The sequence below is a fragment of the Gossypium hirsutum genome, chromosome A04, assembly GCF_007990345.1.
Source record: "Gossypium hirsutum isolate 1008001.06 chromosome A04, Gossypium_hirsutum_v2.1, whole genome shotgun sequence".
Taxonomy (NCBI): Eukaryota; Viridiplantae; Streptophyta; class Magnoliopsida; order Malvales; family Malvaceae; genus Gossypium; species Gossypium hirsutum.
Window position 1 is genome coordinate 878,220 of NC_053427.1, and position 14,372 is coordinate 892,591.

The window sequence follows — 14,372 nt, forward strand, 5'->3', positions numbered from 1 at the left end:
TTTATATTAAGTTAACATTTTTTGTAATATTTCATTCAAACGTTTTTATGTTTGTACATGCATAATTTATAGTAAAATTAATCTAATCTTATACATATTTAATCCCATGTTATTCTAGCATATACTTCTTTCTAAATTCATTTATGTATATTTATGTTTTTAAATCTATTATATATATATAAGTGTTTCCTAATCCCATATCTTATTATATATTTTTTACTCTCCTTTTATATTCTATGTATATTATTAATCTTATTTTATTTTGCATCTGTAATTTCTTTTAAATTTATTTACATAGTATGTATTGATATTATTTAAAGAAAAATCCCACATGTCTTTTTTTTTTACGTATATATATATATTGGTATTTATATTTGATCTATACATCACTAAATTCGTGTGTTTGTACATATAGTTTTTATTACATATATAATTATGTTTTTAAAATCTGTTATATACATGACTTGTGGAAAAATTAATTTAGTCTCATATACATTATTATTTCATGCAAATTTTTTACAACTAATTATGTCCAAATATATATAGAGAGAGAGAGAGATGTTTTGGGCCCTATTTATTTATTTTTTTAAATTCGTCTCTTTAATTTTATTTTATTTTCAACTTAATTCTTAACTTTCTAATATCAAATGTTTTGTATATTTTGCTTATTTATTATTATTCTTTTTTAAAAAAAACATATTTTTTTGTGTTTTAAACCGTTTTATATTTCACTTATTTTGGATTTTTTTATATTTTTTTCTTATTATTAGTTCTCTTAAAACTATTTTATGTATCATTTATTTAAAATTGATTTATAGTATTCACTTCAAATTGTTTTATTGTATATTATTTTAGATTATGTATATATAGTTTCTTAACCAGTTACTTCAAACGGTTTTATTACATGTTATTTTAAATTATTTTATATATTACTTATTTTATGTTTTTATGTATATATTATTTATTTTAAATTCTTACATATCATAGACTTTCAATTTTCATATATCATTTAGTTTAAACCATTTTGTATGTTATTTATCTAAAGTTTTTTATATATACTGTTCATCTCAAACTATTTTATTATTATTTACTCTAAGTTTCCATATATGTATTATTTATTCGAGACTAATTTTTTATTCGTTTTGAACTGTTCTTGTACATTATGCATTTTGAACCATTACCTACTTGAAATTGTTTTATATTATTTATTTATTTCATCTTCTTTGATTGTTAATATTAGTATTTAAATAGTAAATGTTGTATGATTATGGCCATTGTGTGTACTTTAATTCATTTATTTTGTATTTTTGCATTACCGTATTTCATTCGTAATGTTGTGTTCATGCATTATTGTTCTATGCTCCTTACCATATTTTTTTACTTCATATCATCGCCTCATGAATTTAATCCCAACACGTTTATCCAACTTAGATCGATTTTTTTTTAAATCCAAACAAATAATGAACGTCGCTAAAATATTGTACTCGTCATCATTCAAAAACAAAAATTTTCAAAATAAGGCAATGTTTTGCATTTCGGAACATCGAGGAATTGTGCTTCAACTTACGGGGTTTCAGTTCTCTCGTTGATTCTAAATAGCCAAATATCCTTTTGAGTTTTAAAATACATAGATTTCCAATTAAAATTAAAGACGAACTTGCACTCAGGAACTCACAATATCGTGTCCTAACTTACGGGATGTGATACTCCGATATCTCGAGACGAGGAAATCTTTAATGATCGTTTTGAGCTAATTCAATTGTTTTTTTATCAACGTCAATAAAAAAAGATCATATTTTAAATCCATTCCCAATTTTTAATTTTCGACATTAAGACACTAACTAATCAGTTCGGTACCAATTTTTGGGCGTGTCGAGGGTGCTAATCCTTCCTCGCACGTAACCGACTCCCGAACTCGGTCTCTTGAATTTCGTAGACCAAAATGCCATTTTAGTAAACTAAGATTGTTTTATTAAAAAAAAGGTGACCCGATCACACCAAATAAAGATCGGTGGCGACTCCAATTTTGTTTTAAAGTCTACCTCTGTTTTTCAAAATAAAAATGGTTTCGACATAAGTGACTAAAATGTAACCTGAGGCAAACAAAAGTGACTATTTTTGCATATTACCCTTAATTTTATTAAGTTTAAAATTCAAATATAAACTAAGAGGAATTTTATTAGAGTAACATATATAGCACTCGTAAAAGTGAGAATTTAATAAGACATTCGAAGAGTGTTGTGTAATTTGCAACGCTAGAAAGCAATCAAATTAAAGCAAAAAGGAATTTAAAGGGACCAAAGATGAAATTTAACCAAAAAGTAAGATGCTAGAAGGAGGGCTTGAACCTCCAACCTTGTGGTTAACAGCCACACGCTCCAACCAACTGAGCTATTCCAGCTTTGAGATGATACTTACAACATGTTTGGTTGGTTGTAATGCTAAGCCATTACAGCTGAATTCAGTGGGCCCCACATTAAAATTTTGTTTGGTTGGGTGTATTGGGTTATTACAGCCTCATTTAATACAGCCTTATTCAACGCAAAAGTGTCGTTTACAATTCGGCACTCTCCCACGGAATAGGGATTCAACGAATGGCTGGGTGAAAATTTATGTTAGACTTTCGACTTTACCCTTCTCTTTCTCACATCTGAAGCAATCTCTTCTTTTTTCATTCTTCTTCCCATTTTCTTCCAAACTTATCTCCCTCTTTTTCATGCTTCTATGCCCACCAACTCTATTTCCCTTTCACAAACCCTAACAAGGCCTTCAATTAAGAATTGTTTTTCTAACTCCAACCCTCAACAAGGCTTTCGATTGAGATGGAAACTTGAGAAGAGAAACAATCGGCAGTCCTCCCTCAAGTAACTCTTCTCCCATTTTGATTTCCTTTTTTTTTTGTTAAATTAGTAGAAATAATAGGTATTAGCTTTCAAGTTTTTTTCGTCTATTTGCTAATAATTTTTGTTAACTTTTCCTGTTTTTTTTAATCTTGGGGTGTGAAAATATATTGATGTAAGCTTCAGTTTCTGCGATTGTATGTGAATTGGATTTTCCCCATTGTAGACACTCAATTTTGCCCGGACCCAGAAATAAGTCCAAAAACAAAAATAATAAACCCAAAAAAAACGAAGTCCAAAGTTCAGTCCAGAATTACAAATATAATTTGGCCCAATCGGAATGGCCCATTACTTGAAAAGATTTAAGGTCCATCTACAAGCTTGACTCATATGAAAATATAATCTTCAATGATATGCAATCTGTAGCACCCCAAACCCGGCCCAGACGTTATGGTCAGATCCGACATGCCACATCGAAGTATTCAAAACATTTTATATTGTTGATCCAGAAAAACTTACTTAGTGTTTTAAAAGATGATTATAGGTTAAAGTGGATGGAAGCTATGCACCAGGTAGGAAACCAGAAAAGAGGAGGTGAGTCCATTGGACTGCTTAAGTACCAAGCTCCCTTCAGATCCAATCCTAGACATGCACACCGCCATTGCCACACCTTAACGTCATGTATATTTCTAGGAAACCGATTTGATTAAGTCCTTTTTAGGAAAAGTGATTAATTTTGGAAAATACTTTCATTGCGGAAGCTTTGCTTGTCATCGTGGTATTTTGAAATCAATTGTTGTTTTTGAAAACGCGCCCTAAAGTTTTCCAACTTCAATAGTTAAAATAAGTAATACTTATCTTAGTAACACATATTAACACCATCAAAAATAATTAAGCGGCCTTATTACATTTAAAAACCCAAAACTTCAAACGTAAAAAAAAAAAGGATATCCAGTTCATCAGAAGAAAATCAAACTTTCAAAACGGGTGGCCACTCCGAATTCCCTCACAGCTCCAAGCCCACTATGGTTGGGGATTTCCTGCGTGGATGAAAATAAAAGGGATGAGTTTGGGGAAACTCAGTGTGTAAGGAAAACCCATTCAAAGCCCAAGTCAGCTCAAGCCTATTGGGCCTAAGCCCATTCAGGTAACAGTGGTACTGGGCCGAAACCCTTTTCAAATTACAATAAACTGGGCCTTAGCCCCTTATTCAGATAACAGTATGGCCCATAGGCCCATTTCAAAATACATGCAACATCAAAAACATATGCAAGCCCATTTGGGGAGACTACTCAACCCACCAACCACTACACTCCACCCGTACCAGCCCTACACTCCATGTGGGGAATAGCTCAACCCACCCAGCCCAACACTCCACAGTTGCCTTGCTACTCAGTTAACAGTAAATTGAGGCAAAGCCTCCAGTACGTGGACAAGCCACTTTCAGTACTTCCTCCGTCAATATCCCAATCCCATGCATCAGATAATAACAACATGGCATGCAGTAAATAACAACAGTCAAACATGCATTTAGGTTAATTTAACCCTATGGGTATTTCGGTAATTTATCTCCTAGGGGTAAAACTGTAAATTTTTCACTTTTAAAGGTATTTCAGTAATTTATCTATTTTAGGGATTTTCATGCATATTCCTACCTTTCACGTACTAACAGAATCACTACCGAGGGTTCTTACCGAATTGGGTCCGTTGGCCCATCATTCCAATTTTGGCCCATTAAGCCCAAAAATATCGAGGGCACAGAAATCATGCACTTTGCAGTCCAGACATTGCAGCTTACCAAAAACATTAATCGATTTACCTCACGAGCATTCGCACACTCGCAAATCTACAAAATATCGGTTTTCGGCATTTCGGCTTTTCAACTTTTGCCGATCTAGACTAAGAAAGAGGGTGTTAGTTACACACCTGCTTGCGACGATATGCTAACGAGATCCACACACGAACCGCCTACAATTGAATTACTAACACGTTAATCTAACTATTCAAATACAAACTACATATTAACCCCTTACAATATTCGGCCAACTACACCTACAGATCATAGTAAGCTTATAAGAAATCAATAAGCAACTCATTAACAAATTTTTGTCAATGTTTACCACATAATCATAATTTCACTGCAAGCTGTCTTCCTGAGCAACAGTCACTAAATCATTTATAACTGGAGCTACGAAACTCCAAAATCAGGTACTGTTAATTTTCCCTGAAAATAGACTCATATATCTTCTATCCATAAAATTTTCAGAATTTTTGGTTTGGCCAATCAATACCAAATTTTTCTTAAAGTTTCCCATGTTTCACTGTTTGACTAATCTGACCACTCTTCATTACGAATCAAATTTCTCATTGTACAGAATTCAAAATATGTTCTCGTTTATTTCATTTGAAACTAGACTCATTAAGCTTTAATTACATAATTTATTCACCTTCTAACTCATCTCTCACAATTTATGGTGATTTTCCAAAGTCAAATTACTATTGCTGTCCCAAGCAGATTTATTACCAAATCACTCTTTCACACATAACTTGCATGCATGTTATTTAAACATGTATATCACCAATCAATCATCACATATCTATGAGTTTACTTAAGTATAGTCTCTATTTCATCATTTTAAAGCACAACATGTTAGCCAATTTTTCCCTTTAGCGTCTAAGGCACATGCATGCTCATTTGTTTGGCTCAACTTCACCTATATTCCATTTTTCATCAAAAGAACATGAAACAGCAACCATTTCCTTCATTTTAATTCATGACCAAATGCTCACAACACAACCAAAAACCAAAATATGCTTCAAGAGTTAAGGTAGAATCAAGAAGAACTCATGAACATCAAGATAGAAGCAAACTACCATGAACTTACCTTCAATTTTCTTCCCCAAGTGACCGAACATTTAAGAGCTTTCTCCTCTCCTTTCTTTTCTCTAACTTTAGGCTATGATGAACAAAGATGGACAAAACTTTGTTCTTTTCACCCCTTTTTCTTTTAATAAAATTTCATATTTCATCCATTTAATTCTTTAATACAAAAGACATGAAATGCCCATCATGGAATATTTACCTAAACCATTATCATGGAACATTTACCTAACCCATTATCATGGAATATTTACCTAATCCATTATCATGGAACATTTACCTAACCCATTATCAATTTGTATCAATTTGTACCATAAATTATGGATATCAAGTGCTCATATTGTCTACAACAACATGATGGTTGGCCACTTCATGTAAAATGGGAGGTTTGTCATGCAAATCCTCCTATTTTGCACTCCTATTTATTTGGCCACTTGAATTTAGCCTATAACATTTTCAAACATTTTCACATAGGTCCTATTTCATAATTTCACTCACAAATGACAAAATTAAAGCATGAAATTTTGCCAACATTCACAGAATTCCCGAAAATTGGGGCGTTACACAATCTTACATATATGATATGCAATCTTAGATATGATACAATCTTAGATATGATTGCAATCTTAGATATGATATACAATCTTAGAAGATATGATTTTGTAATCTTGGAGATTTAATTTGTAGATATCCTTTAATCTTAACCGTTGATGTAATTGATCTGTACCGTTGGATTTGGGGAGGCTCAACTATAAATAGAGGCATTTCCCTTCATTGTAAAACAGACTTGAGTTTTGGGAAGCAATAAGAATTATTGAGAGCATTCACTCAAATTGCTCTCCCTCTTGCGTTCTTACTCTCTGTGGTTTGTTCTTATTTTATTCTTCGTCTATCTTAGTTTTTCAACCCTTTTTTATTTTAATTTCTTCATTTTTCAAATATGTATATAATATTTATTCTATTACTTTTATAGGTTATATATTATAGATTATTTATTTTCCTATATTTTCATATGAAAAATACTTATTATATTATTATTATATCCCTTATCATATTGTATTTCGTCATATTCTATTTATATATTTTTATTACATATTATATTTTACTATATATCATAATACTTTTCTTTAATATATATTATATTATATTTCCTTATATTACCTTTATTTTATTATAAAGTATATATTATATTATTTTATTAGTTATATACATCTTTAAAGTTTTATAAATAAATGTAATATTAATATTTAGTACATTTTTATGTATAACAATTATATTTTATAATATAACTTATATGTAGATATCATTATTTTAAAAAGGGGTTCTCTTTTATCATTTTTATAATATACTTTTTAAATTTCTTATTTCTATTTATTTTTATTTTATACATTTTACTTATTTATCATTGTTTTTTTTATTTCGATATTGTTTAGTTGATTAAATCCTACATATCATTTATAATGTTATTTTATAATTATTGTTAGAAGTCGTATTTTAGAATTGGCATGTATGTTGGTGTGATTTTAGGCATGTTTATGTTAAATTGTATGCTATGCACCGTTTTTTTTTCTTTGTGTCTATTGGTTTATTAAAATGTATATAGAATTATATCTTATAAGTTTATATGGTTACTTATTCATTTTTAATGTATATCGTATATTTTTTTATGTATATTTTACTTGTTTTTAATTTGCTATGTTCGTTGTTTAAAATTTTGTTTAAATTCATGTTTTTACTTACTTATTATGATAATATGTTATATTGTATGTTATTCCATAATGTAAATATGCTCATTCATGCATCAATTTAAAAAACAATATTTAAAAGTTTTATAAAAAATAAAAGGCAATGCTTGGTGTTTGGAAATTTCGAGAAAAGTAGTGCCCTAACTTATTGGGTTGCGACTTTTCTCGTTGAGTTCGAATAATCAAGCACCCTTCTAAGTTTTAAAGGTTTTAAAATGTGAGCAACTTTCTTGGAATTTCAAAGCGATATGTCCTAACTTACTAGATATAGCGTTTCGTTATGTCGAGATAGGGATTTCCAAAAAGCTAATTTAGTGTCAATACTTTGATACGAGTGAACCCAAATTTTCAAAATCAAAATATTTTAAAGAGGATTACATCTTGAAATTTTTAAAATTTCCGACATTAAAGACACTTGATAATCAATTAGGTACCAATTTTTGGGCGTTACGAGGGTGCTAATCCTTCCTCGTACGTAACCGACTCCTGAACCGGTTCTTTTTATTACGTAGACCAAAACTAATGATTTTAAAACAAAATGTTTTAAAGGTGATCCAATCACACCTAAAATGGTTGGTGGCAACTCCTGTTTTTGTTTTTTAAAGTCAATTCCCATTTTCCAAAACTCGATTTGAAAATGGTTTCGACACCCATGATTGGAGAAATCAAGGCTGGAGTCTCGATTAGGGCTTTTTTTTGCCAAAAATCATAAGAAAAAGGGATTTTTTGGAAAGAAATACCGAAGGAGCCTGAGAATTGGCGTACATTAAGTTTACGCCATAGGGCTTTGGTCTTTGGGGGATCCATTTCCATTCAGTTCGCTAGATCTATTGTTCTTCATATGTCTCAACCTCAAGATTCAACTCTTTTTTGTTTCATTTTACACTTATTTTATTGAATTATATCTGAAAATCATTTTTAATCATTTTATGATGCTTCAAAATGGATCTGTCATGTTTCAAAATTTCAATAACGATTTTGATTTAGCTTAATCAATACAATTTTAATCAACCCAATTTTCTACTTCTAGCAGATCCATCTATTTGTTTACCTATTAGCTTGAATTTTGTTGTAATCTCCTATACATCTTTATAGATCTAACAGTTTGTCAGTTTGGGTTGATTTTGAGTAGGATCAATGTAGATTGAATCAAATTAAGTTTTAAAATTTTCATTTTTTTGGGTTTTGCCAATTTAGGGTTCTGATTGTTTTTTATTTGGGTTTTGGTTGTTTTATGACCAGCTGATTTGGATTTGAAGCTCATCTTTTGGTCATTTTGAATTTGGATCAATTTGGGTTTAGGTCAAATAGATTCGGGTTGTCGACTTTATGGTTGGATTGTATAGTTTTGGTCTACATGTATGTATATGTTCGGGTTAATGTAGCACCACAAACCTAGCCCAGACGTTATGGCTGGATCCGACATGCCACATCGAAGCGTTAAAAACATTTTATATTGTTGATCCAGAAAAACCTACTTAGTGTTTTAAAAGATAATTTCATTATAGGTTAAAGTGAATGGAAGCTGTGCACCAGGTAGGAAACCGGAAAAGAGGTGGTGAGTCCATCGAACTGCTTAAGTACCAAGCTCCCTTCGGATCCAATCCTAGACATGCATACCGCCATTGCCACACCTTAACGTCATGGATATTTCTAGGAAACCGATTTGATTAAGTCATTTTTAGGAAAAGTGATTAATTTTGGAAAATACTTTCATTGCGGAAGCTTTGCTTGTTGTCGTGTTATTTTGAAATCAACTGTTGTTTTTGAAAATGCGCTCTAAAGCTATCCAATTTCAACAGTTAAAATAAGAAATACCTATCTTAGTAATACATATTAAAACCATCAAAAATAATTAAGCGGCCTTATTACATTTAAAAACCCAAAACTTCAAACGTAAATAATAGGATGTCCAGTTCACCAGAAGAAAACCAAACTTTCAGAACGGGTGGCCACTCCGAATTCCCTCACAGCTCCAAGCCCACTATGGTTGGGGATTTCCTGCGTGGATGAAAATAAAAGGGGTGAGTTTGGGGAAACTCAGTGTGTAAGGAAAACCCATTCAAAGCCCAAGTCAGCTCAAGCCTATTGGGCCTAAGCCCATTCAGGTAACAGTGGTACTGGACCAGAGCCCTTTTCAGATTACAATAAACTGGGCCTTAGCCCCTTATTCAGATAACAGTATGGCCCATAGGCCCATTTCAAAATACATGCAACATCAATAAACAAATGCAAGCCCATTTGGGGAGACTACTCAACCCACCAACCACTACACTCCACCCGTACCAGCCCTACACTCCATGTGGGGAATAGCTCAACCCACCCAGCCCAACACTCCACAGTTGCAGCCTTGCTGCTCAGTTAACAGTAAATTAAGGCAAAGCCTCCAGTACGTGGACAAGCCACTTTCAGTACTTCCTCCGTCAATATCCCAATCCCATGCATCAGATAATAACAACATGGCATGCAGTAAATAACAACAGTCAAACATGCATTTAGGTCAATTTAACCCTAGGGGTATTTCGGTAATTTATCTCTTAGGGGTAAAACTGTAAATTTTCCACTTTTAAAGGTATTTCAGTAATTTATCTATTTTAGGGTTTTTCATGCATATTCCTACTTTTCACGTACTAACAGAATCACGTACCGAGTGTTCTTACCGAATTGGGCCCGTTAGCCCATCATTCCAATTTTGGCCCATTAAGCCCAAAAATATCGAGGGCACAGAAATCATGCACTTTGCAGTCCAAACATTGCAGCTTACCAAAAACATTAATCGATTTACCTCACGAGCATTCGCACACTCGCAAATCTACAAAATACCGGTTTTCGGCATTTCGGCTTTTCGGCTTTTGCCGATCTAGACTAAGAAAGAGGGTGTTAGTTACACACCTGTTTGCGACGATATGCTGACGAGATCCACACACGAACCGCCTACAATTGGATTACTAACTCGTTAATCTAACTATTCAAATACAAACTACGTATTAACCCCTTACAATATTCGGCCAACCATACCTACAGATCATAGTAAGCTTATAAGAAATCAATAAGCAACTCATTAACAAATTTTTGTCAATGTTTACCACATAATCATAATTTCACTGCAAGCTGTCTTCCTGAGCAACAGTCACTAAATTATTTATAATTGGAGCTACGAAACTCTAAATAAAATTCCGTTAATTTTCCCTGAAAATAGACTCATATATCTTCTATCCATAAAATTTTCAGAATTTTTAATTTAGCCAATCAATACCAGATTTTTCTCAAAGTTTCCCATGTTTCACTGTTTGACTAATCTGACCACTCTTCATTACGAATAAAATTTCTCATTGTACAGAATTCAAAATATGTTCTTGTTTATTTCATTAGAAACTAGACTCAATAAGCTTTAATTACATAATTTATTCAGCTTCTAATTCATCTCCCACAATTTATGGTGATTTTCCAAAGTCATGTTACTGCTGCTGTCCCAAGCAGATTTATTACCAAATCACTCTTTCACACATACCTTGCATGCATGTTATTTAAACATGTATATCACCAATCAATCATCACATATCTATGATTTTACTTAAGAATAATCTCCATTTCATCATTTTAAAGCACAACATGTTAGCTGATTTTTTCCCTTTAACATCTAAGGCACATGCATGCTCATTTGTTTGGCTCAACTTCACCTATCTTCCATTTTTTTCATCAAAAGAACATGAAACAACAACCATTTCCTTCATTTTAATTCATGACTAAATGCTCACAAAACAACTAAAAACCAAAATATGCTTCAAGAGTTAAGGTAGAATCAAGAAGAACTCATGAACATCAAGATAGAAGCCAACTACCATGAACTTACCTTCAATTTTCTTCCCCAAGTGACCGAACACTCAAGAGCTTTCTCCTCTCCTTTCTCTTCTCTAACTTTCAGCTATGATGAACAAATATGGACAAAACTTTGTTCTTTTCACCCCTTTTTCTTTTAATAAAACTTCATATTTCATCCATTTAATTCTTTAATACAAAATATATGAAATTCTTATCATGAAACATTTACCTAACCCATTATCATGAAACATTTACCTAACCCATTATCATGGAACATTTACCTAACCTATTATCAATTTGTATCAATTTGTACTATAAATTATGGATATCAAGTGTACATTTTGTCTACAACAACATGATGGCTGGCCACTTCATGTAAAATGGGAGGTTTGTCATGCAAATCCTCCTATTTTGCACTCCTATTTATTTGGTCACTTCAATTTAGCCTGGAGCATTTTCAAACATTTTCACATAGGTCCTATTTCATAATTTCACTCACAAATGACAAAATTAAAGCATGAAATTTTGCCAACATTCACAAAATTCCCGAAAATTGGGGCGTTATAGTTAATTCAGTGGATTTCCATTTTCTAGTTTATGTTTGGGTAATTGTTGAAATCTTCAAATACCCAATTTCGTATTTGGGTTTATCTTTTTACTTCTAATGTGATTATTTCATGAACATGTATATTGACTTCAAATAATTTTGTATATGGAGCTTTGCTCACATTTGTGGCTTATAGCTTACGTTAAGAAACAAATTGAGTTCAGATGAATTTTGCAGCTTTCTTGTTAGTGAATAAGCATGTCTCATCGCAAGTTTGAGCATCTGAGGCACAGTCATTGGGCTTTCTCTAGAGGAAAAGAGCCTCCTGACATCGAAGAAAAAGTTTATTTTCCCCTAGCTTTCCCTCTTAATTGTTTAACAATGTTTATTTTGTAGCTGTAGTTGTTAGATCAAATAAATTAGCTTGTTTTTGTTCTGTGTTTTAATTTGTGACTTGTACCCGAATTTGTAATTGCTAGTCTATGTTACTATTTTATGGTTTTCAATGAAGGCTTTCCCTAAAGATGATCCTACTAAGCCATGCAGATTAACTGCATTCTTGGGTTATAAGGCCAGAATGACCCATATTGTGAGGGAAGTTGAAAAGCTTGGATCAAGTATGTTTTCGTTTATGCATATGATCTATTAATTTTTATGTGTTATATTTCTTCATGGATTTATGTTTTATATTTTTGTCTTTTAGAGCTTCACAAGAAAGGAACATAAGTTACTGAACCTTCTAACTAGGTAATCAAAAGTTTCTTATATCCTAATCAAGAACATAACTAATATTCATACAGTTTTGTTTTGTTAGTCTGAAAAGATGCTTTTTAACTTGTTTGAAGGTATATTTTCCTGCTTGACAAATTTGGTAGAATAAGATGGCAGGGCTTTGGTTTGGCAAAGTAAGAAGAGTTGTCATCGCTTTTTTATTGCACGAAAGTTCTTCTGGAGGAAAAATAGGTAGCCTGGCATTTTTTAGGTACAGTATTATCTTAATGGGTTAATCTCCATTTTTGCATTCAAGGGATACTAGTGTCAAATGAAAATAATGATGTGCTTTGTTGGAAACATGGTCCCGTTTGCTATTTTCTTTTAGATTTCTGCAACCAAGCAAAGCCTTAGGTTTTCCATTTTGGGAGAGCGAGTGAAAAGTAAAGAAGTATCCTTATGCTAGTGTGAGTTTTATTTCAACTTCACTTTTTTATATTCTAGTTTTGTGTCAAACTTAGGTTATATGCCTATCAATATCCCATTGATATTCCTTGCAAATACTTTTGGCTTGCTTGGAGTAGCTTAGTTCTTACACTAAAAGCCTGTTGGCTCAACAGGATGAAGAAGTTCACAATTTTGAGAGACCTCAATTTTGTTGTAGAAAACCTTGGTGTTGAGTTTTTCAAAGTTACTGTTGTGGTATAATATCGATTTCTTTTTCCCCTTGCTACTCAGGGTCATTTGTGACTGCATTTTGTTTTATTTAGTTCTCACCCTTTTCTCTCTTATTTTCCTGGTATTATAGTTTATCTTGTTGAATTTTACATTGTTTTGATGTTGTCTATGGAAATGATTTAATAACGATTGTTACAAGAGGAGGGGTGGAGACTTTGAGGCCTACTTTATAGAGGTTATACATGACAAGGGCTTCTGCATATAGAGATCCTTTTAAAAGTTTCATAGAAGGATATCAAGAGGGTATCCAGCAGATCATGGAGAAAAAGGAAGATTCCTCTAAAGCACAGCAAGAAGGCAATACTGATAAAAATTCAACTTGATGGCTGATAAGTGCATAATCGGAGATGCATGTGAGTACTTCTCCAGCATACCTATTGTAGATACAAGTTTAGAGATTTGGTGGAGCTGGGTTAGCATGAAATCACAAGAATGATACATGTCCTGAGAATTTTCCTGTATTGAGAAAGTGACCTTTAGAAACTACAAAAATAATGGGAATCTCCATTGACAATGGTGATGCTCTTTCCTTCTCTCACAATTTAAATGAAATGAGAATGTGAAATGCAACATTATAATGTTTGTTATATGTAACAAAGTATCGATTAAAATTATTACTTAACTCATAAATTAACATTTAAATTATATCATTAATTCTATTTTAGTGTCTAATTTTTTTTAATCACAAGCAATTTATTACTTCTAAATTTTTTTTTTGTTATTGTTTTTTTATTGTAGAATAATTAAATTATTTGTTTCACTAATGATATTTTAGTACATTAAATATGTATTGCAGTTTAAAAATAATAAAGTAGGTTATATATTATTTTTATAATATTATATATTATGATTTTTTTAATTCATATAATAATGATTATATTAAGAATTTTATTAAATTATATATGTAACACCCCAAACCTGGCCCAGACGTTATGGCCGGATCCGACATGCCACATCAAAGCGTTCAAAACATTTTATATTGTTGATTCAGAAAAACCTACTTAGTGTTTTAAAAGATAATTTCATTATAGGTTAAAGTGAATGGAAGCTGTGCACCAGGTAGGAAACTGGAAAAGAGGAGGTGAGTC

General features: G+C 32.0%; 1 long non-coding RNA gene and 1 other non-coding gene across 2 annotated transcripts; one reads left to right on the forward strand and one right to left on the reverse strand.

Moving 5' to 3' along the window:
- Positions 1-2,327: 2,327 nt before the first annotated feature.
- Positions 2,328-2,401, reverse strand: TRNAN-GUU (transfer RNA asparagine (anticodon GUU)). Its single transcript has one exon. It is a non-coding gene; the product is annotated as a tRNA-Asn (tRNA).
- A 215-nt stretch (positions 2,402-2,616) lies between these two features.
- On the forward strand, positions 2,617-13,816 carry LOC121227833 (uncharacterized). Its single transcript, XR_005925356.1, has 4 exons — positions 2,617-2,864; positions 12,085-12,452; positions 12,539-12,582; positions 12,681-13,816. It is a non-coding gene; the product is annotated as an uncharacterized lncRNA (long non-coding RNA).
- Positions 13,817-14,372: the final 556 nt, after the last annotated feature.